Below are 27,436 nucleotides of genomic sequence, written 5' to 3' on the forward strand. Positions count from 1 at the left end.
AATGAGGCAGGGAACTTAGTGTTTGGTTGCGTGTGTGTGTGTTATTTGGATAGTCTGCGCAATATACCTTATTTAAAGTGCAGTGTGCATGGGTGTAGCCAAGTCTAAAACATACAATTTTATTCTTGAAATAAAACATAATTAAATAACCACTAAAATTCATAGTCAATATAAGAAGATGTTCACAGTACGAGGTAGGCAATGTATGCACTGAGCAGTTTTATAAATTTGGTGAACCAAATGAAATTGCCACCTATTGCTTTTCAATATACACCAATAAAACAATACAAAATAGAAGGAAAAACTGGTTATTGCTGACTAGAACTATCACACCTAGTGCCTCCAACATACCCTATGTGCTTGATGCTGACTGGAACTATCACTCCTATTATCTCCAGCCTGCCCTACTGGTACCTCCCTCTCCAATGGAGAGATGCAAAATGTGAGGATACCCAACTAAACGCCCAATATAATCTTTGTTTAGTTCACTCTTAATTTCCATATTCTTACTTGCCCCTTAAGTTACCTATGCATTAGAGTATAAACAGTAATAACTAAAATAGTGATAACTCTTTACGACTCTGCTGCTAAAACATTATAGCTAACCAACTGAAATAGACCAAACTAGATACAAAGGGCCAAGACATTCTTACTAAGAGGGTTCTAACCTGATAAACAAGCACCTTCTATCCTGAGAACACCATTCTCTAAATCAGATCTTACTAACACCCCAACTCTTGTGCAGGTAGCCCAGTACATCTCCGCAGAATGCCACTCTGCTATATGCCACTCCACTGTGGGTTACTCTACTCTATTTCACTTCACTCTACGCCACTCCACTCTATGCCACTCCACTCTATGCATTAAACTTCATGCACCTCTAGTCTACGCCCCTCCAGTGTCCCTCAGTCTACTTATCTTTTGCTGTACTATACCACACTCCCGTTAGAGACATTCCACTCAACAACAGTAAACTGTATCTATCTATCTATCTATCTATCTATCTATCTATCTATCTATCTATCTATCTATCTATCTATCTATCTATCTATCTGTATGTTTATCTGTCTGTCTGTCTATCTATCTATAATATATCTATCTTCACATGTATATATATATGTATTTATATATATATATATATACATTAAGAAAGGTTAAAGTGACATTATAGTTAGGAATTGTAATACTATGTTACTTTACATGAACAAAAAAAAAACCTTACAAATTCACTGAAGAAACAACGGTTAAGTAGATGATATAGTCAGGTGGAAATGTCCGTTAAAAGTACATCATACCATTTTCAATGAATCCCTCTGAAATTCACCTGTTATTGTTATCTCAAGTAAGATTTTGCAGGGATGTTATCAATAATGGCATAGAATGTCATGAGTGATGAATATGTGAGGTAATTAGCAGGACATAGCGAGGGTGCTGAATAATATACCAAGTAAGCCCTGCTGACTGTCCTTTCCCCTTTTTAAGTTGTGATTGCTTTACCAGTTGCTCTTTAGTTTTTAATAAGATGATGATTTTTAACCATTTTTAATCTTTAGCTTCTTTTGCACAAATCGTATTGGTGTTGGTGAACTGCTGAATTATTGTATTGCCATTTTGCACAGTTTTTACTTAGGGTTGCCTTTGATGAACGATCGCACCCTGGTCCGCCGCAGCTGAATGCTGTGTGCATGTGCGTGGAGGGCAGGGTGATAATTAGGCGGTTCCCGTTGGCCAGGCAAGAAGGACCTGTATTCCACTTCCGGTGGTGAGTGGTCTAGTTACTCCGCCACCATGCTATTTAAACCGCATGAAGTGGACGTGTAGCGGATGCGTGCAGCGGGTGCCCCGCCAGTGCGCCAGAAGCAAGTCCATCTGCGCCCGTGTGCGTCTTGATCGTGCCCAGTGCCATAAACCATGGCCCAGCCAAGCCAGATATATTGCATTACACAAAAAAGACCTTATTAAATTAAATAAGCTAAACTCTAGTCCAGGCAGCAACAGATGTATTCTGGATAATGGATTCTGGCCTTATCTGTGTCTGTGGCATTTCACTTCGAATCAACTTATGATTAAAGCAGGTTATATCTCTAGTACTAAGCCAAAACTAAAATAGCCACATATTCATAGACGGGCAGAGGTACATTGTGGCCTAATTAATGTGAGGTCACTTGCCAAACATAAAGATGAAATAGGAGACACCATCCTGCAATACAATCTGGATGTGCTATTCCTCACGGAAACATGGGCAGTCCCAGCGTCAGATCCTGACTTTGTGGTCGCAGTTCCACAGGGATTGTTTCATATTGACTGGACAGACTCATTAAGAGAGGAGGGTATATACCATGAACATTTTAGAGCCATGTTCTCCCCAGCGTCCAACCCCCATTACGAAGGGTTGAACTTTTCGTTAGAATTAACCAAAAAAATACTTTTAAGGGTATGCTGGTTTACCGCCCTCCTGGGTCAAGAGCTAGCTTCACCGCAAATCTAGACTCATTGCTAGTACCATACCTCTCTACAAAGAAGCTTACGGTCCTGGGCGATTTTAATATACACCTCCAGGTGCTGTCAGATAAAAACACAGCCATACTCATGGAAACTTTAGGCACACTGGAACTAACACAAATGATACACAAACCCCCTCATGAGGCAGGGCTTACACTTGATGGTATATTTTGCTCAGTACCAGGGATGGCAGTGAAGTATATCTGCCCTCTCGTCTAGTCAGATCACTCTTTAATTATATTTGAGTATCAATTTCAAACAACACTTGAAGCTAGGGTTGCTAATACACAGAAAAATACTTACAAAACATAGAATAAGATAGACAAAAACATGCTTGAACTCCTACTGGAACAGACACTGCCGATCCTGAGCATGCAGGTGGATCAGGCGGCTGAGGAATATACAGACTGGCTTAATGATGCCTTTAGGGCTACAGTGCAGATCTGAAAAAACTTTGGGAATTGCACACAACCATCAGCCCCCTGGTTTACTGAAGCTTTGTGACAAGAGAAACAAAAATTCCGCAGACTGGAAAGAGGTTGGAGAATGAAATATGAGGCAGAAGAAAAAAACAGCTATACATATGCACTAGCTAACTACAAATCCTTACTAGCCACGGAAAAAGGACCTTTTTCACCCAACAGATTGAGAAAGCCAAAAACTCAGGCAAAAGAGCTATTTGGGGTGGTAAAGAATCTTATGGCCACACCTAACAACTTGAGGGAGCAGTCAACTCCTATGTGATAATATTGCCAGTGCATTTAGGAATGAAGTTAATGATATATAAGATCTTCTCTGCCATCCCCAATAAGCCAGACAAGGAGCCCCTTATTACTGAGACTAAAGAGAATGATTTTCTGTTTTTCTCACAAGTGTCTAGTGAACTTGTGGGAAAACTTATCCAGGATATCAAGTTAGGATCTCCGCTGGACTCTTGCTCCCCTGCAGTTTAAAAACACATTGCAATGGAGGAAAGCCCTATACTGACAAACATCTATAATAGTATGTGTTCATCAGGCACTTTCCTATTAATTTGGAAAAATGCAACCATTCTCCCTTTATTGAAAAAATATCTGGACAAATCAATAACTAGTAACTATTGTCCGAATGCTAGGCTGCCTTTCCCTGCAAAAATGTTGGAAGAAATAATGAAAAACCAACTAACACATTTCATTCAAGAAAATGAATTACTTGATCCCTCCCAATTTGGTTTCTGCCCAGGGCACAGCACGGAGACCGCCCTTATCAAGGCCACTGATGAGATAACAGCAGTGATGGATAAAGGGGGTGCAGCTGTTCTGATCCTTCTTGATTTGTCAGCGGCCTTTGACACTGTGCACCATGATGCACTGCTACAGTGTTTGAAAAGAATAAGGGTCAAGGACCTAGCACTATCTTTAATATCGTAATTCCTGAAGAATAGAAAACTGACTGTGGCCCTGGACCAGTTTCAAGCAACTCCCTACGTACTTCCCTGTGGGGTCCCTCAGGGTTCATCACTGAGCCCATCCTTATTTAATGTCTACCTGTCAGAATTGGCTCCTTTAATACAACAGTTTGGTTTCAATCTGACATCATACACAGACGGCACTCAGATTGTGATTGTGGCATACAAAATCAAATATCCCCTGCAATGCAGTTTCAAAAATGCATGAGGGAAATTAGCTACTGGATGAAAAGGCATTGCCTCAGGCTGAATTTGGATAAAACCGAAGTAGTGATTATTGGTAACCTTCAACCTAAATGGGATGAATTATGGTGGCCGGCTGAAATCGGACAACCTCCGAAGTTAGTAGAGAAGGCCAAAAACCTTGGGGTGCTGATTGACAGCAAACTCACCTACTCCCAACAAACCAACACCACAGTCTCAGCCTCATTCTACTTGATAAAGAAACTGCAGAAGGTAATGCCCTATATCCCCCAAGATCTCAGGAGAACGGTGGTAACTACTTTAATGGAATCACTGACAGAATATCGACAGTCACAATATCGAGATGACAAAATATCGAGGTCAAAATATCGACTACAAAATATCGACTTCCTACCTTCAAACAGGTAAGTACAAAAATATCGACTCCAAAATATCGAGTGTAAAAAATATAGACTGTCAAAATATCGAATTTTTTAAATGTCTTAAAAGTAATTTAAAAGTAATATAATTATAAATAAAATTATTTTTAACTTATTTAAAATGCTTAAATAAACGTAACATTAAAAAAATAATTAATATTACTTAAAAAAAATATTTATTTTTAATACATATATATATATATATATATATATACAACAACTACTTTATGTTCCACAATCAATATTACCAGCAGGTGAGGGGTGTCGCCATGGGGGCCTGTTCTTCTCCCAGTTATGCCTGTATGCATATGGGCTACTGGGAGAGACAGGTCCTCTTTGGTGAACACCACGACATTTGCAAAAGGAACATCATACGATGGTACAGGTACATCGATGATGTATTTCTAATTTGGCAGGGAACACAGGCAGAGGCTATCCAGTTCATCGATAAATTGAATTGTAACAACTTTAATTTGGCTTTTACTTCAGTTATTAGCCATAACCAAGCTCACTTTTTGGATGTCACGATTGACATCATTGAGGTTCATTTGGAAACAACTCTATACAGAAAACCCACAGCTGGCAATACGGTGCTGCATGCCAAGAGCCATCATCCGCCACACCTGATAAGGAGCATACCCTATGGGGAGATGCTCAGGATCAGGCGGGTATGCAGCACGGAAGTTCAATGCAAACTTGTTCAGGAGGCCAGCAAACAAAGGTTTCTAGCCAGGGGATACAGGGCAAGCATTTTAGATGCAGCAATGATGAAAGCGAACAACCTATCCCGAGATGCCGCCCTTGTTCATAAAAAAACGCTGAAACCCACTATTGAGACGCATAATCAACCAACCAGATTGATCTGGACTTTCAATAGGCAGCATGGGGCTTTGAGGAACATTGTGAATAAGCACTGGGACTTAGTAAGATTTGATCCAGTGATTGGAGAATATATGACAAAGAAACCTGCAATCACGTATATGAAGGCATACTCCTTGCAGGATGCACTGGTTAAATCGAGTCCAGAAGTGATTGCGCCTAACAACTGGCTTGCAGGTAGCAAAGGTTTCAGGATATGCTCCAGTTGCAAGGCATGCTTGCATGGGGTAAGCAAGACTGAGTATGTTACTCCATTTTCTCCCATTCCCCGCAAAATCACTAAGCAGCTTATTGCAAAAGTGAGTATGTGGTATATGTGCTGGAGTGCCCTTGCGGCCTGCGTTATGTTGGTAGTACCAAATTGCAGGTTCACAAGAGGGTGCTCCAGCACATTAGAGCCATCAATACTAACGATACCACGTACCCAGTTGCCCGGCATTTTAGGGAGTGCCATGATAACAACAGTGCACTCCTTAGGTATTATGCGATCGACACAGTGGGTCCCTTAAGAAGAGGTGGTGATAGGGAAGGCATTCTCAGAGCATTAGAGACCAAGTATATTTTGGAATTGAACAGCAAGACCCCATGGGGCCTAAATTCCACTGAAAATCTATATACTTGCCTGTAGTGGTCTGCTCACTATCCAATTCCGGTTTCTGTATTTAGGGTTATCAGGATGATTGCACATTGTTAATATACCTCAGTTAGGTTTTGCCTCTAATGTGATTTTTTACCCTAATCCCCATGAAATAACAACTAAATGAATTTGCAGGAGGTTAGTTTGTATTGGGTTGCAACACAATTTGGTTCTAGGTAGTACATGGTATTTTAACATTGAATAGGTAGGTTGGGATCAGCCTACGTTACCAACGTAAAATCGTTTGGATGTTCTCTTTTATTCTTCAAAAAAAAGAATTTTTGGCATATTCATATATTCATTTTTATTCTCAATTCACTATTATCACGCATGAAATTGGACATGGTTAATGCAAGCTATTTGTAGTTATTATCTGTTAGTCATCTAGGCATTCTGATCAATAATGCGGCTGCTTTATTGTATTTATACAGTTAAAAAAATGTAAAAAATGAAAGTAAAAATTAAACCTACCAACCATGGTTAGGTAGGGGTGAAATATTCTGTGACAAATTGAGTTGTCATCTATTGCAAATGGGATTATCCGTTTATCGATTCAGCATTTTCTTCTGTAAACATTATTCAGAGATTATGTTTTAATACTCATTGTTTCATGTCTTAAAATGTACATACGATATGAGACCTGTTGAGTTTTAATGGACGATGCACATGTCACTTTAACTCATAATGAGGTTGTATTCTGTCTGGGATTATCTCGAGAGAGAGTTTGTGTCTAGTCTTTTTTCTATGGTTTACTGCAATACCAGTTTGTGTCAAATCACATGCTTTAAATGTTGAGCACTTGCACTTTAAATTCGGTTCACGCTCTCCTGGCGTCCCGTGACCAAGGCCTCTGTGCAGGCCGAAACATTATGCTGACGAAGGTGCAATAAAGAATCTCACCTGATCCTGGGTCTCGTGTTCTGTACTGCAGCGGTTCCTGAAATTTTGGGCGCCCTTTGGTGTTGAACTCTTGGGATGATATATATATATATATATATATATATATATATATATACGATCCATCATCTCTGCCACCGCAGAGAATGAAGAGTCCACATCAGGGGAAACAGGTGAGAACAGCCTTTATTCAACTGCAGCAGGTAGGAAAACAGTACAACCCGCTGTCAGGGCGAATGCATTTCGGCTAAGGGATAGCCTTCATCAGCGCCACGGGTGTAGGTGCATCAGGTGGCGGCAAGATTTCTTAACATAATGTCCCGCCCCTTCTGATTTGTCCAGCTTTGCTCCACCCCCGTCGGCCCAAATGCCTAACGCAAATGTCTCTCAGGAAGTCGTATCAATTTTAACGACTACTGATCCCAGAATGCAGTGTCTTTAATGGAAAACGTTGCGTGGGGATGACAAAGCTCTGTTATGGTAAAAAACTGAATCCACACCTGGTTGCCGAAGAACATGCCGTCCCCTCCGGTCCCCAACCGTCTCAACCTTCGTGTACTTAGTGTCTATTATGCGGGGGCAAGGCAGACATGCTGAACCTCACCATCGTAAAGCCAAATGACTTCAACACCGCCGCGATATCCACATGACCAGAAGGTCGGCTCTGACAGATCCCGGAACCCCGGGACGAATCTAAACGCCGCCAAAACAGCAACCAGCAATTTCAGAGCCAACTTTGATGAGACGGGAGCCTCTTGGCGCGGTACTGGAATCCGCACTGAAATGTACGATCCATCATCTCTGCCACCGCCGAGAATGAAGAGGCCACATCAGGGGAAACAGGTGAGAACAGCCTTTATTCAACTGCAGCAGGTAGGAAAACAGTACAACCCGCTGTCAGGGCGAATGCATTTCGGCTAAGGGATAGCCTTCATCAGCGCCACGGGTGTAGGTGCATCAGGTGGCGGCAAGATTTCTTAACATAATGTCCCACCCCTTCTGATTTGTCCAGCTTTGCTCCACCCCCGTCGGCCCAAATGCCTAACGCAAATGTCTCTCAGGAAGTCGTATCCATTTTAACGACTACTGATCCTAGAATGCAGTGTCTTTACTGGAAAACATTGCGTGGGGATGACAAAGCGCTGTTATGGTAAAAAACTGAATCCACACCTGGTTGCCGAAGAACATGCCGTCCCCTCCTGTCCCCAACCGTCTCAACCTTCGTGTACTTAGTGTCTATTATGCGGGGGCAAGGCAGACATGCTGAACCTCACCATCGTAAAGCCAAATGACTTCAACACTGCGGCGATATCCACATGACCAGAAGGTGGGCTCTGACAGATCCCGGAACCCCGGGACGAATCCAAACGCCGCCGAAACAGCAACCAGCAATTTCAGAGCCAACTTTGATGAGACTGGAGCCTCTTGGCGCGGTACTGGAATCCGCCTTGAAATGTACGATCCATCATCTCTCTACCGCCGAGAATGAAGAGGCCACATCAGGGGAAACAGGTGAGAACAGCCTTTATTTAACTGCAGCAGGTAGGAAAACAGTAAAAAACGCTGTCAGGGCGAATGCATTTCGGCTAAGGGATAGCCTTCATCAGCGCCACGGGTGTAGGTGCATCAGGTGGCGGCAAGATTTCTTAACATAATGTCCCGCCCCTTCTGATTTGTCCAGCGTTGCTCCACCCCCGTCAGCCCAAATGCCTAACGCAAATGTCTCTCAGGAAGTCGTATCAATTTTAACTACTACTGATCCCAGAATGCAGTGTCTTTACTGGAAAACGTTGCGTGGGGATGACAAAGCGCTGTTATGGTAAAAAACGGAATCCACACCTGGTTGCCAAAGAACATGCCGTCCCCTTCGGTCCCCAACCGTCTCAACCTTCGTGTACTTAGTGTCTATTATGCGGGGGCAAGGCAGACATGCTGAACCTCACCATCGTAAAGCCAAATGACTTCAACACCGCCGCGATATCCACATGACCAGAAGGTGAGCTCTGACAGATCCCGGAACCCTGGGACGAATCCAAACGCCACCGAAACAGCAACCAGCAATTTCAGAGCCAACTTTGATGAGACGGGAGCCTCTTGGCGCGGTACTGGAATCCGCGCTGAAATGTACGATCCATCATCTCTGCCACCGCCGAGAATGAAGAGGCCACATCAGGGGAAACAGGTGAGAACAGCCTTTATTCAACTGCAGCAGGTAGGAAAACAGAACAACCCGCTGTCAGGGCGAATGCATTTCGGCTAAGGGATAGCCTTCATCAGCGCCACGGGTGTAGGTGCATCAGGTGGCGGCAAGATTTCTTAACATAATGTCCCGCCCCTTCTGATTAGTCCAGCTTTGCTCCACCCCCATCGGCCCAAATGCCTAACGCAAATGTCTCTCAGGAAGTCGTATCAATTTTAACGACTACTGATCCCAGAATGCAGTGTCTTTACTGGAAAACGTTGCGTGGGGATGACAAAGCGCTGTTATGGTACAAAACTGAATCCACACCTGGTTGCCGAAGAACATGCCGTCCCCTTCCGTCCCCAACCGTCTCAACCTTCGTGTACTTAGTGTCTATTATGCGGGGGCAAGGCAGACATGCTAAACCTCACCATCGTAAAGCCAAATGACTTCAACACCGCCGCGATATCCACATGACCAGAAGGTGGGCTCTGACAGATCCCGGAACCCCGGGACGAATCCAAACGCCGCCGAAACAGCAACCAGCAATTTCAGAGCCAACTTTGATGAGACGGGACATACATATTATTAACAAAACATATACAATATTTTTACCGTAGGATAGCAAGAGGTTTACATTTACTGTAACGACTCCAGTGAGTGCAACAGAAGGGAAAGCGTTGGATAGCGTAGGGGTAAAAATTACTATTCCCACTCCAGAGAGTGCAACAGTAGGGAAAGCGTTGGATAGCGTAGGGGTAAAAATTACTATTCCCACTCCAGGGAGTGCAACAGTAGGGAAAGCGTTGGATAGCGTAGGGGTAAAAATTACTATTCCCACTCCAGAGAGTGCAACAGTAGGGAAAGCGTTAGATAGCGTAGGGGTAAAAATTACTATTCCAACTCCAGAGAGTGCAACAGTAGGGAAAGAGTTGGATAGCGTAGAGGTAAAAATTACTATTCCCACTCCAGCGAGTGCAACAGTAGGGAAAGCATTGGATAGTGTAAGGGTAAAAATAACTATTCCCACTCCAGAGAGTGCAACAGTAGGGAAAGAGTTGGATAGCGTAGGGGTAAAAATTACTATTCCCACTCCAGAGAGTGCAACAGTAGGGAAAGAGTTGGATAGCGTAGAGGTAAAAATTACTATTCCCACTCCAGCGAGTGCAACAGTAGGGAAAGCGTTGGATAGCGTATGGGTAAAAATTACTATTCCCACTCCAGAGAGTGCAACAGTATGGAAAGCGTTGGATAGCGTAGGGGTAAAAAATACTATTCCCACTCCAGAGAGTGCAACAGTAGGGAAAATGTTGGATAGCGTAGGGGTAAATATTACTATTCCCACTCCAGAGAGTGCAACAGTAGGGAAACCGTTGGATAGCGTAGGCGTTAAAATTACTATTCCAACTCCAGAGAGTGCAACAGTAGGGAAAGAGTTGGATAGCGTAGGGGTAAAAATTACTATTCCCACTCCAGAGAGGGCAACAGTAGAGAAAGCGTTGGATAGCGTAGAGGTAAAAATTACTATTCCCACTCCAAAGAGTGCAACAGTAGGGAAAGCATTGGATAGCGTAGGGATAAAAATTACTATTCCAACTCCAGCGAATGCAACAGTAGGGAAAGCGTTGGATAGCGTAGGGGGAAAACTTACTATTCCCACTCCAGAGAGGGCAACAGTAGAGAAAGCGTTGGATAGTGTAGAGGTAAAAATTACTATTCCCACTCCAAAGAGTGCAACAGTAGGGAAAGCATTGGATAGCGTAGGGATAAAAATTACTATTCCAACTCCAGCGAATGCAACAGTAGGGAAAGCGTTGGATAGCGTAGGGGTAAAAATAACTATTCCCACTCCAGAGAGGGCAACAGTAGAGAAAGCGTTGGATAGCGTAGAGGTAAAAATTACTATTCCCACTCCAAAGAGTGCAACAGTAGGGAAAGCATTGGATAGCGTAGGGATAAAAATTACTATTCCAACTCCAGCGAATGCAACAGTAGGGAAAGCGTTGGATAGCGTAGGGGGAAAACTTACTATTCCCACTCCAGCGAGTACAACAGTAGGGAAATCGTTGGATAGCGTTGGGGTAAAAAGTACTATTCCCACTCCAGAGAGTGCAACAGTAGGGAAAGCGTGGAATGGCGTACGGGTAAAAATTACTATTCCAACTCCAGCGAGTGCAACAGTAGGGAAAGCGTTGGATAGCGTAGGGGTAACAATTACTATTCCCACTCCAGCGAGTGCATCAGTAGGGAAAGTGTTGGATAGCGTAGGGGTAAAAATTACTATTCCCACTCTAGAAAGTGCAACAGTAGGGAAGGCGTTGGATAGCGTAGGGGTAAAAATGACTATTCCCACTCCAGTAAGTGCAACAGTAGGGAAAGCGTTGGATAGCGTAGGAGTCAAAATTACTATTCCCACTCCAAAGAGTGCAACAGTAGGGAAAGCGTTGGATGGCGTAGGAGTAAAAATTACTATTCCAACTCCAGCGAGTGCAACAGTAGGGAAAGCGTTGGATACAGAGGGGTAAAAATTACTATTCCCACTCCAGCGAGTGCATCAGTAGGGAAAGCGTTGAATAGCGTAGGGGTAAAAATTACTATTCTCAATCCAGAAAGTACAACAGTAGGGAAGGCGTTGGATAGCATAGGGGTAAAAATTACTATTCCCACTCCAGTAAGTTCAACAGTAGGGAAAGCGTTGGATAGCGTAGGGGTAAAAATTACTATTCCCACTCCAGAGAGTGCAACAGTAGGGAAAGCGTTGGATAGCGTAGGGGTAAAAATGACTATTCCCACTCCAGATAGGGCAACAGTAGGGAAAGCGTGGGATAGCGTAGGGGTAAAAATTACTATTCCCACTCCAGCGAATGCAACAGTAGGGAAACCGTTGGATAGCGTAAGGGTAATAATTACTATTCCCACTCCAGTGAGTGCAACAGTAGGGAAAGTTTTGGATGACGTAGGGGTAAAAATTACTATTCCCACTCCAGAGAGTGCAACAGTAGGGAAAGCGTTGGATAGCATAGGGGTACATTTTAATATCCATAAATTAATATAAATCACATAATTATAAATTAATAAATTAATAAATTTTAATTACCAATTTAAAAATAATTAATTAACAATTAAAAATTAATTAACAATTTATTTAGAATAATACCAATTAATGAATTATCATGTTTAATTAATTATATTAAATTACTTTCCACCCTATTCCCCTATAAACCCACAACCCGCTACTAAAAATAAAATAATATTATTCACATTATTCGCATAATTGTCAATTAATCAATTAATAAAAATTAATAATCAATTAACAATTAATTAATTACCAATTAAAAATGTATTGACAATTTATTCAAAATAAATACAAATCAATTAATTAATTAACATATTTAATTAATTATAATTAAATTACTTCCCACCCTATTCCCCTATAAACCCACAAGGTAGGGGTAGGGGTAAAAATAGGGGTAAATAGTCGATATTTTGGTAGTCTATATTATGTCTGTCCAGACAGTTAAGGTCTACTAATGCCTGGTTAATGTTGGTACCAAGGATTTAAACCTTGAGTTGGGGAGGTCGAAGTGTAGGCTACGGTGCGGCCAAATTATGGAATGCACTCCCAGCATATATGAGCGATGTCAACCCGCTACAGAAAATAAAACATTATTCACATATTTGTCAATTAAACAATTAATTAAAATTAATTATCAATTAACAATTAATTAATTATCAATTAAAAATTAATTACCAATTAATTCAAAATAAATACCATTTAATTAATTAACATATTTAATTAATTATAAATAAATTACTTCCCACCCTATTCCCCTATAAACCCACAACCCGCTACAGAAAATAAATTACTAAAATTAAAATATTTATCAATTAATCAATTAAAATTAATTACCAATTATATTTTAATTAATTACCAATTAATAATTAATTAACAATTATTTCTAAATAAATAACAATAAATAAAATAACATATTTAATTTATTATAATTAAATTACTTCCCACCCTATTCTCCTATAAACCCACAACCCGCTACAGAATTATATTACACAAAAAATAAAAATTACTATTAACTTACCTAAAATTCGGTATTTTTGTTGTCTATATTATGTCTAGTCGATATTATGTCCATTCTATATTTTTGATTCGATATTATGTCCATTCTATATTTTTGATTCGATATTATGTCCATTCTATTCGATATTAAAATGTTCTAGTCGATATTTTTGTAGTCTATATTATGTCTAGTCGATATTATGTCTATTCTATATTTTTCACTCGATATTATGTCTACTCGATAAAAAAACCTCAATATTTTGTCTTGACACCACTTTAGTGTTATCAAAACTTGACTATTGTAAAGGCCTTTACCTTGGATTACAGAAACAACATCTGAAAAAACTCTAAATGGTGCAGAATGCCGCTGCAATGCTTTTACTGAACGTACCCAAGTATCAATCAGCCAAAGAGGAGATCCAGAAACTTCATTGGTTGCCAGTGGCACAACGTATTAAGTTTAAGGCACTTTGCCTAGCTTACAAAGCATTGAAAAATATTGGGCCTGCATCTCTGAAAAGTCTCTTTTCCTGGTACCACCCAGGCAGACAGTTAAGGTCTACTAATGCCTGGTTAATGTTGGTACCAAGGATTTAAACCTTGAGTTGGGGAGGTCGAAGTGTAGGCTACTGTGCGGGCAAATTATGGAATGCACTCCCAGCATATATGAGAGATGCCAACTCTCTCATCTCTTTTAGGACGTAACTGAAAACGTGGTTATTTTTAAACTAATTCTTCTTCTCCCCCATTTCCCTCAGAGTTTATGGTCCGGTTTCAGTGCCAATACACCTTAGGGTATTCACACAACATAACATAACATATGTATATTTAGAGATATATATATTTCTCCAATTATATCTCTATTGACATCGATGATTGTTGGACTTGGCCCTTTTTGCAGGGTCATCCCTGAACTTTTTGCCTGCCTCCTATATTTTTTCTGACCTGTTGTTGGCTATTTTCTGACTCTGGGCACTCTACCACTGCTGATCAGTGCTAAAGTGCATATGCTCTCCCTACTGTAAATGAATGTATTAATTGGTGACTCCATGATTGACTATTTGGTTTACTTGTCAGACCCTAGTACAGTGCACTGAGTGTGCCCAGGGCGTGTAAATCCAGATGCTGCTAGTAGGCTTGCAGCACTGGTTGTGCCACCCACAGAAGCGGCCTTGTAAAACGTGTCGAAGGTCTGCTATTGCAGAGCCCGCGTGCAGTCTGGTACTGTCATGCTGACTGGGCAAGTGCACCCACTTGCCAGTCCCTAATCCTTCCCTTTTCTTCATATTAGTCACCCCTATGGTAGGCCCAGGGGCAGGGTGCTTTGTAAGTATAAGGTAGGACAAGCCATGATGTGTGCGGCATGTCCTAATAGTGAATTACAGCCATTTTCGTTTTTCACTATTGCAAGGCTACCTGTTCTCCATAGACCAGAATGGGCTGTTAGAATTATTACACTTTATAATCCTAACTGACTCAGAGAACATGGTAGAAATTCGAGTTTAGTATGCCTGGACTCAGAATGATAAAATACATCTTTTAGTAAAGTGGGTTTTAACATTCTGTGTTTGCAAATGCCACTTTTAGAAAGTAGGTATTTGCTTGCCTAACCTTTCAAGCCTGCCTCTGCAAGGTTGTGTATTCCTTTGTCTGGGTTTGTGAGTGACAGGACTGGGGGATTCCAGGAGACAGGCTGGGGTAGCCCAGTAGTGAATAGAGAGATCTGCATCTAGATGGGAGGGAGGAGTTGCACCTGGGACCTGAATAGGACTGTGCCCGCACCCCACAGTGCTGGCTCCACCCCCTGTGGTGCGTCTGATGTCTCTGCCCTGCACACTGAAAGAAGAGAAGGAAGACTGTCAACAAAGTGCTCCAGGGCTATTCTTGCCTTCCACAATGCTGGCTCCACCTCCTGTGGGGCGTCTGTTGTTCCTGCACTGCACTGTGAAAGGAAAGGAGAAGTCTGGTAAACAGAGTGTGTCAGAACTGGTTTGGACTGGGCACAGGCCCCTCTCCCCTCGGAGAACAAAGGATTTCGGGGTATACATATTGGGACCCTGATCCCAAGAAATTAGATCACTTCTGGACTTACAAGACGAAACCTCTGCTGAGGAGAGGAACCTGAAGAAACTGAGGAGAGACTATTCCCAAGCTGAAGTGCTGCTTGAGGGTTGGACTGCAGTGGTTGCCTGACTGCCAAAGAGAGGAGAAAGAACTTTGTGGACTTTACTTTCAACTTGTGCAAAAGATCTCCAAGGGTTTGGAATAGAGCTTGCCCCCTGACCGAAGTCCCAGGACCAGTAGACTTCACCAGCCTTTGTGCATGGCTGCTGGAAATGCTGTTTCAGTGGCTACAGAGGCAGGGAGCTGTGACCAACTCTCACGACCGGCCCGTTGTCCTGTAGGCACCGCATCGAGCAATGTCCGACTCGAACAACGCAAGCTATGAGCTCACCGACTCTGTCCTGATGCCATCACCGAGCCATTGCCTGCACCGCGACTGGTGGACACTGTGACGCCTCACTACACCGACTCGTACTGGTCTGACGGACATGGTCACTACTGCAACTCCGTACCGGAGTTGGACACCACCTTGCACGCCTTGCGATGCACCGTCCGGCTCACACCGCTGTCCAGACTTCGAGCTCCCGAACTCCTGCTCTATCGTCGCACCGCAAGCTGCGACATTTGAGTGGGCCCGTACCAACGCGATCCACTGGATTTGCTAGACTCTGTGTTATTTAAACAACGCTGTAGCCAGACAGGGCACAGAACCTTGATTTAAGCCTTTTAACCAGAACTCTTGAAATCTAATAGTACTGTGGATTCTTTTTGTCGTTTATTGGTCTTGTGGTAACTGTATATAAAATATACCTATTTCTGATGTACAACCTTGTGTGGTGACCATTTGTAGTTTTGTCACTGGGTTACTGTATGTGGTCACAAATGCTTAACTTACAACGCCTCTGAGATAAAGCCTCGCTGCTCGTGCCAAGCTACCAAGGGGGTGAGCAGAGGTTATTTTAGGAGTGTAATCCCCTTATCCTGACTAGAGGAGAGGGTCCCTATTTGGCACAGGTACCTACCTGTGCCAACTAGAGACCCCCAATTCTAACAATGATGATGTCAATGTTTGGAATATATAATTTGTAAACTATCTTTAAGGTAAGAAAAATGGTTTTTTGCCGATATTATAGTGGAGTTATTAATTGCCATATATATATAGGTCAGATGAATTAAATGTTAACAAATTTCCGGTGACATATGACCATGTAGTTACCTGTAATAAAGAAATGATATGGCTTCTCAACTGTAATAACTTACTACATTTCCGTGCTGACTTCACAATTCATGCTGCCAGCAGCCAGGGTGAAAGGTAAGTCATAGAGCAGAAACAGAGCTCCAGATTTACCAATGAAAACGGCCCTTTAGTAACCTATACAGCATGGACAAACAGCATGATGGAATTAATATACATTGATCTCTATTGCATGCTCATTTGTCTGTTCGTGAATAAGTAATTCGCATTTCTTTTTATATCAAGCATTTTATTAAAGTATTGGAAATAGAAACAAAGCATCATTCATAAAGCAGGACTGCATGTGTACAGCAGAATTTCCCAGAGGTTAATATATATCTAAACAGTCTATAATATGCCTACTAGAGTGATTGTGGTAGAGTTCTGAGCTGTACAGGGCCGCTCTGTGTAGACAGAGGTGTGGATCTTGTAAAAAGTTCACTGATATGGATGAATCACTCTTCGAGTATGACTTGTTGGCATTCTTAAGGCGGGGACTTCAATTGGAGAAAAATCCTCATTCTGGTTATTTGTGTTGATTGTCAAGGGAATAGCAAATGTCCACAGCACAAACCTGCTGGATCTGTCAGTAGACTGGGTGCTATTAGAACAAGAGAGAAGGGGATAGAAGGAAAGGCGCAGAGGGAGAAAGACATCATTGGAGGGAGGGGGAGGGGAGACATCTATGCTTGTATTCCTACTTCGTGTCATCTACTGGCAGATCTGCAGGGCAGGCACTCCCACTCACTTATTTCTAAGATTCACATCCTGTTTCTTCCTAGTGATTGAGCTGTGTAACAACTTGTATACAGAACCACTTCTGCATCAGCCCCATCCCTTCTCGTTCAGTGCTGGCTCTTGATCTTTCCTAATTGCTCCCTTCTTGATTACAGATACATGGGAGTGTTTGATTACACAGTGAGTCTGTATTACATTTAATTCCAGGACAAAGGCCGGCCTCAATGAAGATTTTGATGTAGAGTGATTTTCTTTGCTTACATTGCAAAGTCAGTCTCAATTTGCAGAAACCAGAGCAGGCGTTAAATGCTAAAAGAAAAACGAGACCATAAAAATGTCCTTTCTTAGAAAAGCGTTCTCTTTTGCTCATGAATCAAACCAAGATGCCGTCTCAATATCTATTGTAGTGCTGAAATTATAAATAAATATGCACGAGTTTCTCTACATGGGTTTTTTACTATCTCTGTTTTCTGGCCTATCAATAGCTTTTTGACAAAATGAACAATAGGGTGCTGATCACCAGTACTCTAGAAAAATCCTTAGTATTTCCTTCCCCAGGAATTATCATAGTAATTATCATAGTAATTGCAGGTGGAAAAGTGACTATCATTGCACGTTTTTGCGGTGTAACATTGGAAGTCAGATAGATGACGGTTCCTGCATGTTTATTTTCGGTCTTTCAATGGGAGACTTTGGACCTGATTATGAGTTGACCGGTTAATTCCGAACCATGAGTTAATCACTATTTGGGCCCAGGTTGGAATTACGAGTTGTTAGGGATTGAATGCATCCGATAATTATCGAATGTTTTAAATACCAGGTCAGACCTGCCCATGGTATATGGGGGAACCATACGAAATTTACCATATCATTCAGATTGTAGCTGCATGTTATTCCCCAACAACTCATAATAGGTGGTATTTATCTCACTCAATAAATAACATACCCAGTGGATTTGTTATTTATCATGTGTGATAAATACAACCTATACTCTTAATCAGGCCCTTTGCCTACTCGCAGCAGGTGAAATCTCCAGGCAAAAAACCAAAGTAGAAAAACAGCAGCAGGGAGGCCATTTCTCAGTGAAGACAGAGGGCGCCAATTCAAAAAGCCATTTACAACCTAGGTCCATGGACAGATTTCGCCCCATTACACCTGACAGAGATGCACAAAGGGATATATACTGGGCATAAATTACTCAGGGGCCCTCTTTCATTTCCTCCCTCTTACACCAACATGTTCCTCAACGTGCTCTTCGCTTATCCAACTCCAATCTTCTTACCCCTGCTCTTTCAGGCGTAAGAAACATGGAGGCCTGAGATTCTCCACCCAGGCTCCTCTCCTCTGGAACTCCCTCCCCCCTGCACTCAGCCTTCTCCCTTCCTACGCTCACTTCAGAGAATCACTCAAAACCTGGCACAAAAAGAATTAATCTATGAGGTCAATGAGCAAGTGGGTCATCAATTGGCCGTGCGAATGCGACAACAGGTCAACGCAAACTTGATTAGGGAGATTATAGATCCTGTGGTAGGGCAGATAAAAGACTCAGAGCAGATCAGGCAAGCATTTTGGAGGTTCTATAAAGAACTATATATGGAGAATTGCAAAGGGGACACAATCGAAATTGCAAGGTACTTACAGCCTTATTCATCAACGGGCCGTTTTGCGAGCCCCTAATAGCGAATCATAGCGAATCGCTATTAAGGACTCGCAAAACGGTATTCATGTAGGAATTGCTAAATAAATAGCGATTCCTACACATTCCTTATTTGCGAGTAGCAAATTGCTAATCGCAAATAAGGAATAACTCCCCATTCATTCCTATGGGCCAAAAGGCCCATAGGAATGAATGGGGAGTATTCCTTATTTGCGATTAGCAATTTGCTACTCGCAAATAAGATAGCGATTGAAAGGGTGCCAGGGGTGTCCAAAGGACACCCTGTAGCACCCCTGAAATGCTAATTGAAACAGGTGTGTCGCACACACATGTCCAAGGGACATGTGTGTGTGCAACATGCAACTTAGAAAAATGCTTCTAAAAGCATTTTTCTAAGTTTTTGCTATTTACCGAGAGGTCTGACCTCTCGGTAAATAGCGGCCCAAAATTGCATTTTCGCAATTTTAAAATGCTTCATGAATTGCATTTAAGGAATCTCAAATAGAGATTCCTTAAATGTAATTCCTCGCAATTTAGCGAATTAGCAATTACCGATTTTTGAATTTGGGATGATGAATCCCAAATGCATAAATTGCGCTCGCAAAGGGCCAGATTCTCAGAATCTGGCCCTTTGCGAGCGCAATTCGGCTTGATGAATCAGGCTGATAGAGAATTATGAGGGCGTGAGCCTTGAGATAAATACACAGCAGACACTAGAAGAAGATCCTAGTATGGAAGAGGTTTTAACTGCAGTTAAGAGTCTCCCTAAAGGGAAGGCAACAGGTCTGGATAGTATCCTCTCAGAGTTCTATGCTACATTTATAGATGAAATTAAACATGTTTTAAGTGATCTAATTATCCATATCTTTTCCGGGGGTGAAACACCCAATTCTTGGTCCAGAGCCAAAATTGTAATTTTTGCTAAAAAAGGGAAACCCCCAGAACATCTAGGGTCTTATCGCCCTATAACTCTAATAAATGCTGATTCAAAAATATATTCTAAAGTTTTGGCAAATCGAATTGCACCTATAATACACCAGGTAATAGCCAAAAGTCAGCACAGTTTTGTTCCCGGAAGGCCAACGATAAATTATATCCAGAGAGTGATTACGCTCTTTGATGGAACAGAAACTACAGGAGACCCTATGGCCCTAATTCTGCTTGATGCAGAGAAGGCCTTTGATAGGGTCTCCTGGCAGTTTCTCTGGAAAGCAATGGTGATAATGGGATTTCTGACTAAATTTATACAGACGATACAAAAAATGTATATCAAACCTAGTGACGTTGTATCCGTTAATGGAAGCTTAACCAAGGAAATTATCTCCAGGGGAACTCGCCAGGGGTGCCCATGCTCTCCATTGCTCTTTGCAATATACATAGATCCCTTTATTCGCTATCTCGAGAAAAACAGCAATATAACACCTATTATATCACAGGGATATGCTACAAAAACATTAGCATATGCTGATGATATTGCCATAGTCACGGCAGATCCCATAACAGCAATGCTGACTATCGAGGCGGAAGCCAGGAAATTTGGGTTGGTTTCTGGCTACGCGCTAAACGAAAGTAAGACACAAATTGTTCTGAACTCAAAAATTGCTATGGATGATCTAAGGGTAGTGAAGGGAGCGACATACTTGGGAGTTACAATTTCCTCAAAGCTGGAGGAAGTAGTGGACATAAACCTTAGGCCAATGTTGAACACAATACAAAAGAATTTACGACGTTTAGATAATCTCCACTTATCTATTATTGGGAGGGCAAATGCAATTAAAATGGTGTACTTTCCCAAAATACTATACTTATTTAGGGCTGTGTGTCTAGAGTTCTCTAGTCAGTGGTTCACTGCAATAGAGCGTACCTTTTCTAGATTCATACGGTCATATGCACAACCCCGCCGGGCGTATAAATATCTTACTCTTCCTAAGAACAGAGGTGGGCTAGCTCTTCCCAATTTAAGGAGATATTACTGGGCATGCGTATTGCTTTATAGTAAGGAATTACTGCAAGGGGGAGAAAACTTAGAGGAACATACCGCTTCAATCTTTCAGCTACTAGTGGGGAATGCTAGCTATGGTTATTTCTGGAGGCACACTCACAACAGCTATCACAAAAAAGTCCAGTTTAAGATCCTTTATAGTATTTTTAAAGTATGGAAGGTCGTAAAAAAAATATTAGGAATAAGACCAATCTCATATTATACTCCAGTTCTGAATAATCCTATTCTTCCTCCAATGATTCTTAAGGACAACTGTGTAAACAAATGGTTTAATCTAGGAATAACACAATTAGGGGATTTCTACTCTACTCAGGAGATTAAATCCTTTAATATTTTGAACGAAGAATTTGACTTCGATTGGCAGGACTTTTTCAAGTACCTCCAAATAAGGGATTTCTTAATTCATAAACTTGGGGCAAGGACACCTGTTGAAAAATGTACAGTAGTAGAGATAATTATACACTCTAAGAAAGACTCAATAGGCGGTGTGTATGGTTTACTACTGGATACGCTCCCGGACGATTTAGATAAAACTGCAACGAAGTGGCAAAGTAAACTTAATATTTCTAAGGAAGGATTTCTATGCTCCTATCAGTTAGCCCAAACCATTCTTATCTCCACCAAACTCCAAGCACAATTTTACAAAACCTGCTTCTTTCTCTACTATACGCCGGATAAGATTGCAAAATGGGGAACTGGCAAAGGGACTCGTTGCCCGAGATGTAATTTATTTAAAGTAGATTCTGTTCATATTTTTGCCTCTTGTCCAGTGCTACTACCTTTAATACAAGAAATAGAGAGATTCTTAAGTTCAGTTCTTTGTAGAAGTGTTATTTTGTCACATGAAGCAATAGTACTTGGGGTGGAAGATCCAGATAACCTTGAGAGTGGTCACGGTTTTATATTCATTGCTATGGCAGTTCTGCGGCTATGCCTAGCCTCGGCTTGGCTTGACCCGTTAATACCCTCATTTCAACAGTGGTTTTGCCAGGCTTTTAGCTGTCTATAACATCGAGATAGCTATATATAAACGAAAAGGTAGATCGCGACGCGAAAGAGGCATGAAAATCTGGACTGCTCTTACACAATGGCGAGACGCACAAAACTAATTAATATTGATGCTGTCATGTATTTATGCTATTGTTTCTTATTTTTTGTAAATTCTATATAATGATTATGTACGTATGTCACAAACAATGTAAAACACATGTTAGTAATATGTAGAATGTCTACCTGTCCAGGGGAGGTGGGGGGAATAAATATGTAAAAAATCCATTAAAAAAAAAAAAACAACCTGGCTCTTCTCGTTAGCTTACAACTAGTTCGCCCCACGATGTACCGCACAGCCCTTCCACTCCAGCGCCAAGAAACCGTAGGTGAACGTGCGCTTTACAAGTCCCATTTATCATATCATATCATATCATAAATTGCTTTAGTGCTGCAGATTTGTATGCCACAATAGCAGCCATTAATCAGTAGCAAAAGCATATGATGGGGAGTGGGAGGTTCAACGTGTGGTTTTCCTCGAAAGTTTGTGAACATCAACCAACTTGTGAGTTTGTTGCCATTCACACATTCTGAGACCCTTTGCCCTGGAAATGGAAGGACATTTACCCCAGCAAAGCATTATGGTAACCTGTCTTCTACAGTAAAAACGTGAACAGAACACACTCTAACATTGTGAGGATATGGTCGATGGGGTTTCTGTTTGGGGAAAAATGTTTTGCCCATCAAAAAAAAATGTGTATGTGCATATCAGGTTGTCTCTCTCCACAGAGCAGAATTGTATGCTCTGCACAGTTATGCATTTTGGAAAATAGTATTCTTTGAAAACGCCACTTCTCAATCAGTAATTTGCCTGGAAATTTGCTCCAATACAGTTTTTCAGTCTTAATACTGTATATTTTATGAATAGGTCAAAATCATAATCAGATTACTGACACAGTATTGGAATCAACAATATCCTGTAACACAAATACAATGTCAAAAATGTAATTTACAAAAATATTGTGTCCCTATCTTTATAATGGTGAGTACAAAAATATCAAAAAAATATCGTGGCACACTAATATTGTTTAAAAACATACACAAATATTGTTTCTTTATTTATATGTATATAGTTTAAAGGAGTAAGTCTTAAATACTTTAATATATACCATTAATGCTAAGTACATTAAACTTTGCACCCGTTTGACGAATGTCCGTGAAAATTTGAAATTCTGGTGCACCCGTTTAATTGTCAGAGTACTGAAAGTTTTGTGGTGTTTGGTCAAGGGATGATAAAAAAGAGAGGTCCCAAAATATTTTACATATACTTATGAATTTTGAATAGCCTGAAAACTGTCAGGAGGATTTGGACAAAATTTGCAGCTTTATAGATTATGGTATACAGCGGATTCTTTGGGTAAGTAGGGTAAGTATTTTATAAGTTTGAATTGTTTTTCACTTAGTGATATCTGTGGCCACTGTATTACAGCAGTACTACCGAGGTATATAGCGATGACCAGTCATTACCTGATTGGCTAATGATTTCCTTTACAAAAGTTAAACGCAGCCATGTTAATTTTAGCTCAAGTTTCCCTGTGTTATGCATTACGCCTTGCAGTCTAGGTAAGTATTAGGTTTGGTATTTTTCCCATACCTATTACCACTTCAGTAATGTGGTAATGGGTAGGGAGAACATTTATGTTTATTCATTTCTGCAAAAGAAATGCGGAGTACCTTGGTACTATCTCAGGACAAAAAAAGTTTCAATTTGCCATACACTATAAGACACTTAGGGACTTATTAGGATGTTGGTATGATGCAGTCGATGTACTGCATTGGGCAGAGGGACTTACCAACGCTTCTGACAGCTCAAGGAGCCCATTGTCTGACCGTAGTCCCTACAACAGGGGCGGTGCCTGCTCAGGCACTGCCGTAGGGATTACGATGTCCCTTTCTGTTAAAAAGGCTGTCAAAAAGGGACTTAGAGGGCTCCTAGCAGGGCCCCCATCCCCCTGGGCCTCCGCTACGAGGCCCGGGGGGTACCTGTGCCCCCCGGCATCACTGATGTCACTGACCATGTCATGAATGATGTAATATGTGACATCATCAGCAGTGGATTGCGGGCGCGCGAGTTATAGTGAGTCCAACTAACTATAACATGGGAATTTCAATGGTTTTGTATGAGTAAAATGTTCAGCTAACTATAACTGGTGTGAAACCTATGATTTTTTCAGTGAATTTTAAAGGTTTTTTAAATGCTAATTCCTAACTATAACGATTGTGAAACCTATGTTTTTTTTAGGGAATTTCAAAGGTTTTTTAAATGCTAATTCCTAACTATAACAATTGTGAAACCTATGGTTTTTTCAGTGAATTTCAAAGGTTTTTTAAAAGCTAATTCTTTGCTATATTGAGTTTGTAACCTACGATTTTTAAAGTGAATTATTACGTTTTTTTAGTAGCTGTTTTTTTATAACTATTAATTATTTTTTATTTTTTATTTATTTATGTATTTTTTCTAAAATTAATTTTTCAATGTATTTTTCATGTGGTTTTTTTTTAATCATTTTGTCTTGGAGCGCTCAGGGTGCGCGCACCGGTAAGCGCACCCGAGAGCGCAGCGAGGGCGCTATTCCCGCGTGAGGAAAAAAAAAGTATGTATTTAAATTAAATAATAATGCAAAACATTCAGTGGCATACTTATAAAAGTAGTATTTTTGATTTTAAATAACCGTATTTTAACTTTAAACGCATTTCCAAAAACCTAGCAAAACGTCATTCAGGTGCGCCGCGTAAGCGCCCCCGGAAGCGCCAACGTTCGTGCCGCGTAAGCGCCCCCGGAAGCGTTCCGGTGCGCGCAGCGTAAGCGCGTCAAGTCATGTGACCTTAAAATAACACTTTTCATTGGTTGTTAACAGTTTTATTTACAACTAATGAAAACCCCACCCATTTCCTTCACTACCTCTTTCACTTTGGAGACAGCAAGACCTATTCCCTTCTGCTCTTCAATTCAGTGGAAAGAATGGCTGCAAGACCACCAAGCAGCAGTGATGACTCTGATGAGTTTATCCAGGAGGACCCTCCTCAGCTAAAGGTGAAGGAGCACTTCATATGGAAATTTTTTACAATTCCAACAGGGGAAAAGAAGGTAAATGCTCCTAAGCTGGAGTGTAAGATTTGCCACACTGTTCTTTCTCGTGGTGACCGCACCGAAAAATATAGTTTTGGCAACTCAACAATGATCAGGCATGTTCAAAGGAGGCACCCCCAGAACTATGCCCGGAAGAGTGTCAGGGACCTGGCACGTAATCCCCCGAGAGATGGCGCCTCAACTTCCACCTGAGGAGCAACATCATCGGGGAGAGGAAGAGCAGTGGAGCTGATACCCAACATTCAACCTGTATTTACTGACATCATCATTAAATGTAAGCAGTGTGGCGCACTGCTTTGCTACGGAGAGCAGAGTATCATGCTAATTGTAAGCAAAAGAGAAGACCATCACTGCCCTCCCCAGCCCTAATTTTCCCCTTTTTTTTGCTCCTGTTGAGCAGTTTGGCATTCCCTATTTTTGTTTTTGTTCTGAAAAAAAACAAAAAAAATTTAAAAACATTCGGAAAAAGTAAAAAAAAAAGAAAACCTAAAAAAGAAGAAAAAACCCAGTTCTTTTTAGAACTACCTCCAATTCTCCAAAAAGAGCTGTATTCTTTACAAATTCAAAAGGAGTGAGTGAAGTGGAGTGCAGTGAGAGAGGAAAGAAAAATGAGTGAGGGAGCAAAGAAAGGGATGAGAGGGGAAGGGAAGTGAAGTAGGGGGATTGAAAGAAGGTGAGTGTGGGAGGTGAGTGAGGGGAAGGGGAGTGAACAAGGGGAATGAGGATAAGTGAAGAAAACGGAGTAAGGGAACGGGGGTGAGGAAGGGTAAGAGAGGAGCAGTGAGGTTGAGGAAAGAGTGGTGATAGCGAGTGGATAAAGGCAAGTGAGCGTGAGACAAGGGGAGAGAGGAAGTGAAGGAAAAGTGTGAGAGAAGAGGACTGAGTGAGGGAGCAAAGAAAGATAAGTGAGGGAGTGTGGCTGAGTTATAGGGACTAAGCGTAACAGAAGAGGAGTGAGAGACTAAGAGGACGGAGAGAATGGGGGTAACAGAGAGAGAGTGAGGGAAGGGGAGTGAGTAAGTTAGAGGACAGAGGGATTGAGAGAAGGAGTTACTGAAGTGGAGTAAGGAGAGTAACAGAAGGGAAAAGAGTGAAGGAACGAAGGAAGGGAAGAGACAGGAAGGAACGTAAAGGAGAAGGTCTAAAGAAGGTGAGTGTGGGAGTATGGCTGAGTTATAGGGAGTGAGCGTGACAGAAGAGGAGTGAGAGACTAAGAGGACGGATAGAATGAGGCTAACAGAGAGAGAATGAGGGAAGGGAAGTGTAGAAGTAAGAGGACAAAGGGAGTAAGAGAAGGAGTTAGTGAAGTGGAGTAAGGAGAGTAAGGGAAGGGAAAAGAGTGAAGGAGCGAAGGAAGGGAAGAGACAGGAAGGAAAGTAAAGGAGAAGGTCTGAAAGAAGGTGAGTGTGGGAGTATGGCTGAGTTATAGGGAGTGAGCGTGACAGAAGAGGAGTGAGAGACTAAGGGGACGGAGAGAATGAGGCTAACAGAGAGAGTATGAGGGAAGGGGAGTGTAGAAGTAAGAGGACAGGGGGAGTAAGAGAAGGAGTTAGTGAAGTGGGGTAAGGAGAATAAGGGAAGGGAAAAGAGTGAAGGAGTGAAGGAAGGGAAGAGAGAGGAAGGAAAGTAAAGGAGAAGGTCTGAAAAAAGGTGAATGTGGGAGTATGGCTGAGTTATAGGGAGTGAGCGTGACAGAAGAGGAGTGAGAGACTAAGGGGACGGAGAGAATGAGGCTAACAGAGAGAGAATGAGGGAAGGGGAGTGTAGATGTAAGAGGACAGAGGGTGTAAGAGACGGAGTTAGTGAAGTGGAGTAAGGAGAGTAAGGGAAGTGTGTATTGTAGTACTACTTGAAAAGGAGCAATTGTCGCAGTCATGCTGCCATTAATAAGAAAGGCCAAAAAGATTTTCTACATCTACACCTTCATCTTGCAATACACCAAGCATATACATTAGAAATTCCTGACAATCTTGCTGAATATTCTGTGAAAATTGATTTACACCAGAGCATATGTCTAAAACATTTTGAATTTCAGAAACACTTTGTATTTTTGTTCTATCACTGCTACATTTCTCAAACACAGAATTCAATAAACAACAAAATGTTTGATCACGCTTTTCAGCAATCTGTTCTTGTACAGTTTGGAGAAAAAAAACAATGTTAACCACTACATTAGCATAGCAGTTGACAGCAGAACTGTTTTCAAACTGAAATCCAACAACATCTTTAACTGAATCCTTTTCGTTTCTGCTTACAATTACTGGTTCATCTACTTTTTTTCTTTTTGCTACAACTTCACTACAATTTTTCTCATTTCTTCTTTTTCGGCCTACCACATGCTTTTCAAATAGAGGATATTGAGGT

Source organism: Lissotriton helveticus, chromosome 9 (genome assembly GCF_964261635.1).
Source record: "Lissotriton helveticus chromosome 9, aLisHel1.1, whole genome shotgun sequence".
Taxonomy (NCBI): Eukaryota; Metazoa; Chordata; class Amphibia; order Caudata; family Salamandridae; genus Lissotriton; species Lissotriton helveticus.